The sequence below is a fragment of the Octodon degus genome, unplaced genomic scaffold (genome assembly GCF_000260255.1).
Source record: "Octodon degus isolate 3935 unplaced genomic scaffold, OctDeg1.0 scaffold00004, whole genome shotgun sequence".
Taxonomy (NCBI): Eukaryota; Metazoa; Chordata; class Mammalia; order Rodentia; family Octodontidae; genus Octodon; species Octodon degus.
In genome coordinates this window covers 34,910,903-34,916,636 of record NW_004524580.1, presented here as the reverse complement: position 1 = coordinate 34,916,636, position 5,734 = coordinate 34,910,903, and the positions used below count along the sequence as shown (strand labels likewise).

The 5,734-nt window shown below is 59.5% G+C and overlaps 1 protein-coding gene and 2 long non-coding RNA genes across 5 annotated transcripts in view; 2 read left to right on the top strand and 1 right to left on the bottom strand.

Annotated features, from left to right (window-relative positions):
• LOC111817167 overlaps positions 1-2,213 on the bottom strand; it is a 5,336-nt gene extending 3,123 nt beyond the window's left edge. Inside the window, exons 1-3 of one of the 3 annotated variants that reach the window (XR_002821437.1) lie at positions 2,162-2,213; positions 872-1,257; positions 17-154 (exon numbers count right to left, since the gene is read on the bottom strand). This is a non-coding gene — a long non-coding RNA (uncharacterized LOC111817167). The remainder of the gene's footprint in view (positions 1-16; positions 155-871; positions 1,258-2,161) is intronic. The other 2 variants (XR_002821443.1, XR_002821433.1) reach the window with 2 other exon arrangements.
• Syn3 (synapsin III) overlaps positions 1-5,734 on the top strand; it is a 317,531-nt gene that overhangs the window by 177,712 nt on the left and 134,085 nt on the right. The gene's annotated exons all lie outside the window — the stretch shown is intronic.
• The window catches only part of LOC111817195, an 18,285-nt gene continuing 12,711 nt past the window's right edge, over positions 161-5,734 (top strand). Inside the window, exons 1-2 of the long non-coding RNA XR_002821451.1 lie at positions 161-369; positions 424-431. This is a non-coding gene — a long non-coding RNA (uncharacterized LOC111817195). The remainder of the gene's footprint in view (positions 370-423; positions 432-5,734) is intronic.

The following is a 5,734-nucleotide window of genomic DNA, read 5'->3' as shown; positions in this document are numbered from 1 at the left end:
AGCCCCCCGCCCCCACCCCTGCCAACAAGGTGGCAAGTCCCCTGTGTCCCTTCTCCACACCCTCACCAGCCCCGCACAGGATTTCCTGGGGCTGCCCCGCTTCATGGAGCGAGGGGGGTCTCAGTATTGCTGTCTGGAGCATGACGACGGGTAACTAAGTGGGACATTTTAGACCTAGTGGCCAGATTTGGTCCAAAGATGTCTTTGGTTAGTTTTGGGCAGTGTTTTAAAGATGTGACCAGCCAACTTCAGGGAAGTCCTGAGCAGCAGACACTGTGGGCCCAGCCTGCCAGGCTCGACGAGCAGGGCCTTCATGCAGGCCCAGGCGGAGGTGGGTCCCAGGGTCCCAGACTCCTACCTTCCCTCCCAGTCTGGCCCAGAGTTCTGAGCACCTGGGGGGCAACAAAGAACCCTGGCCAGGAGGAGGCCAGGTGAGGCCAGGCGGGGACCCTGTGTGGGCTCAGCTGAGCCCTGCAGGGTGCATGCTTTATCGCAATCTAAAGTCATCTGTGGAGAGACTAAGAAACTGAAAGTGAAACCAGAGAGGCCAGGGAAGCCACTGCTGGCCACACAGCCCCTAAGAGGACAGACAGAGCCCGGAGCCTCCTCAGCTGGCTCGCAAGGACCCTGGGGGCGCCAGGAGACTGGGGTGGGGGGGCATCCACAAAGGGCAAGTCTGAAAGCTGGGTCTGCACAGCTGGTCTGCTTCCTGGCTGTGGAACCTTAGCCAAGACCAGGAGCTTTGGTGTCAGTAGGTCGTGGTAGTCCAACGGGGTGCAGGTAAGATAAGACAGAGGCCAGGAGAGAGGGAGGGAGGGAGGGAGGGAGGGAGGAGCAGGAGAAAGGAGCAGTAAGACCAGCTCCGGCTCACTCACCAAGGGTCATTGTGCAGGCCTGCGTGTGTCTGACCTGCACTGTCACTGAGGCCCAGACGGCAGCTCCCTGGTTGCTTCAGGAGAGACCAGGGCATGGGGTGCCCAGCAAGGATCCACGCTCATGTGGCATGTCCAAGGTCATGCCGCTGGTAAGCCAGGGGCCAGGATTCCAAGCAGGCAGCGTCATGTTAGTTCCCAGGCTCTCAGCCAGTAACAAAAACAGTTTGTGTTTGAGGTCAAGGTGTAACCATGCCCATTTGAAGAGTACTTGGCCGATTACAGGGCTCTTTGTGGCCAGACTTCCGAGGGTGGAGATGGAGACAGAAATTTCCGGGGTCCTCAGCCAGCGATTCTGTGCTGACACTTAGGGAAATACCAGAGCCTGCGGGAGAGGGAACAGCGGGAGCCCAGGCCGGGCGGCAGCCTCAGAGTCACTGTGGCTCCGGCACCGCACCAGCAGCCTGGGCACCCAGGACAGAGCCCCGTAACCCCGGCAGCCTCAGAAGCAGCCGTGTCATTGGGCTCCTGGTCCCCTGCGGCAGGGCCAAGTGCAGTTGTGAAGTTACAGCCCAGTTCCACCCAGCACAAGCAAGATGCCGCAGCCCGCACCAAGGAGCTGGTGGCTGCTCAGCTGGGGCCTGGCAGGTGGGCGGAAGACAAGCAGAGACATGGGCAGAGGTTTCAGGGCAGTGGCCAGGCTCAGCAGGAAGGGGAGCCCTTCATTCCAGGCTCTGCCACGCCTGGGCTCTCTAGCCCCCTCCTCCTGCTGCAAAACAGGACATGAGTCCTGCCAGCCTGGACCCTGGGCACCAATGAGACATAAAAGAGGTGCTGTAGGTGCCATCGCCATGGTAACGCACACCTGGGGCAGGCACTGGATGGCCTGGGGAGGTCGTGTGCCACCACACAGCCCACACAAAGAGCTGGGAGATGAGTGGAGGAGCCGCAGGGGTTCTGCGATGCTATCGAGAGCGCCCCAGCGCCTGAGGCCCTCCCCGGAAGCCCCCGGGCCTAAAGGCCATCCCAAGACCAAGCCTTGAGCAGTGACACTCTGGGGATAGCTAGCATCCAGCCGCAGCTCCCAGAGGAGCCCAGCTAGAGAGCCACAGCTGGGCCAGATGCCCTGACCGCTGGCCAGCTGCGCACCCTCTCTGAGCCGGCCTCCTTCCCCATGAACTAGGAATAATAGTGCCCACGTCAGGGTGGCTCCAAGGTCAAATGAGAGTCCCCCAGCTGATGGGAGACCCATGCCGAGGCGTGGGCCAGTAATGCCCCTCCGTGGTTACCTGGCTGTCTTGTCCAGCCCTCGACCTGTGCGCTCCTCCCAGGACTGCCGGCCCGACCTGGGCTCTGGACTGTGCTGCTGCTCCACCCTTGGAGTGGTACCGCACCTGTGTCTCTCAAAGTTCTTGAGTTTGTGTATTTGTTTTCTTTTAAAAGAAATAAATGAGGGGCCAGAGAGACAGCTCAGTAGAATAAGCACTTCCCTGGCAAGTATAGGAGCCTGAGTTCAATCCCTGGTTCTGCGAAAGAAAGAAAGAAAGAAAGAAAGAAAGAAAGAAAGAAAGAAAGAAAGAAAGAAAGAAAGGAGAGCATGCCCAAGAGTGCCTTTCAGGGATGCCACCCTTTGCTCCTGTTCTGCAGGCTTTCTTGGCAGAGCCGTGGTTAAATTTAAATGCCAGCCCAGGGGTTTCAACTCCAGTGGGACATTGTCTGCCATTCCTGTGGCCGGACAGAGACAGGGTAGGCAGCATGGCCCTCAGCACAGAGCCCCTGTCTGGACAGCTGGGCGTGTGATGGCCTCACCTGACTCTGCGACAGTGTGGACATGGGAGAAGGCGACACTTCTGGGGCCCCTGGTGGTAGCACAGGCCCAGCTGGCCATGACTGTCTCACCCAGAGGGGCTGCTCACCCAGGCTCAACCAGGCTCTGGGAGGGCGGAAGCCCTTGCCATCGAGGCAGCGCCCCGATGGGACAGCCTCTGTCCCCTCAGGCAGTGCAGGCCTCTTCGCAGGCCCCTGGTGTACCCGCTGTGTGGCCCGAGGTGGCACCCTGTGCACTCTGTGCTGATCAACTCTAGGTGCAAGCGGCTAACCTAGCAAATCAACCTGTGAACTTGTAGATGTCACAGCTATGGTGAGCCCAAGGCTGGCACTTACATAAGAGGGGAAAGATGAGTCAATTCAAAGAGAAGCCTAAGTCAGTTCAAACAGCAAAAACCAGGACAGGGAAGTGAGGCGGTGAGTTTCAGGAATCCTGTGACCAGCTGTTTTCTGGCATCTGCCCGCATGCCTAGGACCGCCTGAGGACACCGCTGTCTCTTACTCTCTGAATCCCAGGGCTATACCTAGCCTCCAGGCGTGGCGAGAGCGTGAAGGGGGTCACAGTGACACCGGCCCGGCATCCCTGCGGCTCTGGACCTGCGAAGGCCAGGCCCTCCCAGTGCACTGGAGACAGCTTTGCTTGGAGTGAGGCTTTTTCTCCCGGGACGGCTTCTGTGTGGTAACAACAGGAAGAGGCCAGTCGGGGTGGCCCAGGCCAGGACGTGACCTCAAGCTGCTTGGTGCCATCTGAGCTCTCTCCAGCCTGAGATAAGCGTGGCGCCACCCCAAGGTGCACAGGGTGCTTTGGGCCAGGCACCCCAGCTCTGAAGTCCCAGGGAGGCCACTCAGGGCCCCTGCTATCTGCTCCTTTGTTGGAGCTAGAGCTGCCCCAGGACATAAGGTGGCGCTGGTCCTCACCTGGAGACACCCAGCGAGGTGCTTGTGGGTTGCTGACCCAGGACTGGCTGCTGGGCCACCCCGTATCTCCAGGCCTCCCTGTGGGGCCTGCTCACCCAAAGCTTCACTGCTGTCGGTGCACTCTCCCCACCTGTGTATCTGCTGCGTCCCAGAGCCCCCAGCCCTGCTCTGATCTACAGTCCTTTCCAGTGGCCACTGTCACAGCCACAGCCACGCTGCACCTCAGCTCTTCCGACACGCGTGCATAGGCCAGTTACAGAGTCACTTGTGCTGGGCTGAAGTAAGGCAGCAGCAGCGCCCCCAAGTGGCCCTAAAGGAGCCTTGTTCTTGCCCCTCTAGCTTCTGGTGATCTGGTGGCCTGGGTCAGTGGCCCCTCCACACCACGCTCCAGCCTCAGACACTACCCGTTTCCTCTCGGGACCAGCCTCATGCTCCAGCGTGAGCTCAACACCTCCAAATCCCTATCCAGAGGCTTTCCCACACCAGGAAGCATTTATGGTCTCAGGGACTGCAATGTCAGCCTGTCTGAGGAGCTGCTTTAGGGGCGTAACGTGTCCCACAGGTGAGCAGTTGGCTGAGTCCCATCCTACAGGAGAGCGAAGCCACCGCCTTCCTGCTGGGCCAGGGCTCCCACCGCACCCTGGGACTTCACCCACACTGTGTAGGGCTGTCTCTGCGCCCTGGTCCCTGACCCTCCTCCTGCAAAAGAAGAGCAAAGCAGCAGCATCTGCAGCCTTCTCCTGACCTCTGCTTCTGCTCTGTCTCCCCTGTGGCCCCGTGCTGTCCTCGGGGACAGGAAGAATGAGGAGCTTCTCAGGCCGAGGCCTGTTTTCCATGAAGAGCCTCTCTCCGCCTTGTGTCCGCGCAATGGCTTTTCCAGATGTCCTGGGAGGGTTCTGTCCCTGCTGTCCCTCTCCCACCCTGGCACAACCCCTGCCTTCCCTGAGGCAACAGCTCTGTGCCTGCCCCAAGCCTGGTGTAAGCTCAGACACAGCGTGTGGCCGGGAGAAATGTGCTCAACCCCTTTCCACCACTGGTCATAGAAATGTGGTTCCCGGGCTCTTCCCTGGCCAAATGGCCCTGTGGAGGGAGAGGGTGACTTTTCGGAAATGGCCAAGGGCAGTGTTTGCTTCTGCACATGTCTCCGGTGGCCCTCGTGACACTGCCCTGGCGTCAGGGAGCTCCTCATCACTGATTCTCCTTCCCCAAGACAGCAGCAGACAAACATCTGTGTTGTCAGTGCACTTTAAGGAGCCCCTCGAGGAGACTCCATGTTTCCCCAGCCACGTTCAGACGTGGTACGGCTTTGTCACCTGGCAGCTGGGCAGGGCTGGTTAATGGAACACAGTGGTGTTTGCAGTAGAACGGGGCGTCAGCTTAGAATGGGGGTTGGGTGTGCACCCAGCAAGGTCAGGGCTGTCCGTCTGTAAATGTGTACAGCCTGGAGCTCAGAATAGAGGTGGTCAGCAGAAAGAGGTGACAGCGAAGCCAAGAAAGCAGGTGAGCACAGAGGAGGGGAAGATGACAGGAACTCTGAGAGTGCCTTCATGTTAGGGGCAGAAAGAGGAAGGGACCCATCAAAGAAGGCAAAAACAAGGAGCTGAAACACAAAGGCTTGTTGATATTGGAACCTAAAAGGGGTCACGAACGAAGAGTGTAAAACCATGCAGGGAGGCTACACGGAAAGAAAAAGACCACTGCATCTCCCTGGAAGGAAATGAGAACTGGCTCATCCAGAGCACTCAGCAGAGGCAGAAAGAGGAAATCAAGAGCAAAACGGTGGGCAGCCAAAGGCAAGGGCATAAGAGAGCGGGCACAGGTGCCAGGACTGTGGAGGACGAGCAGGAGCGACCAGGGAGCTCCAGGACCGTGGAGCAGGAGCGACTGGGGAGGTCCAGGACCATGGAGCTGGAGTGACCGAGGAGCTCCGGGACTGTGGAGGACAAGCAGGAGGGACTGGGGAGCTCCAGGACCGTGGAGCAGGAGCGACCAGGGAGGTCCAGGACCGTACAGCAGGAGTGACCGAGGAACTCCAGGACTGTGGAGGACGAGCAGGAGGGACTGGGGAGCTCTAGGACCGTGGAGCAGGAGCAGGAGCGACCGGGGAGGTCCAGGAC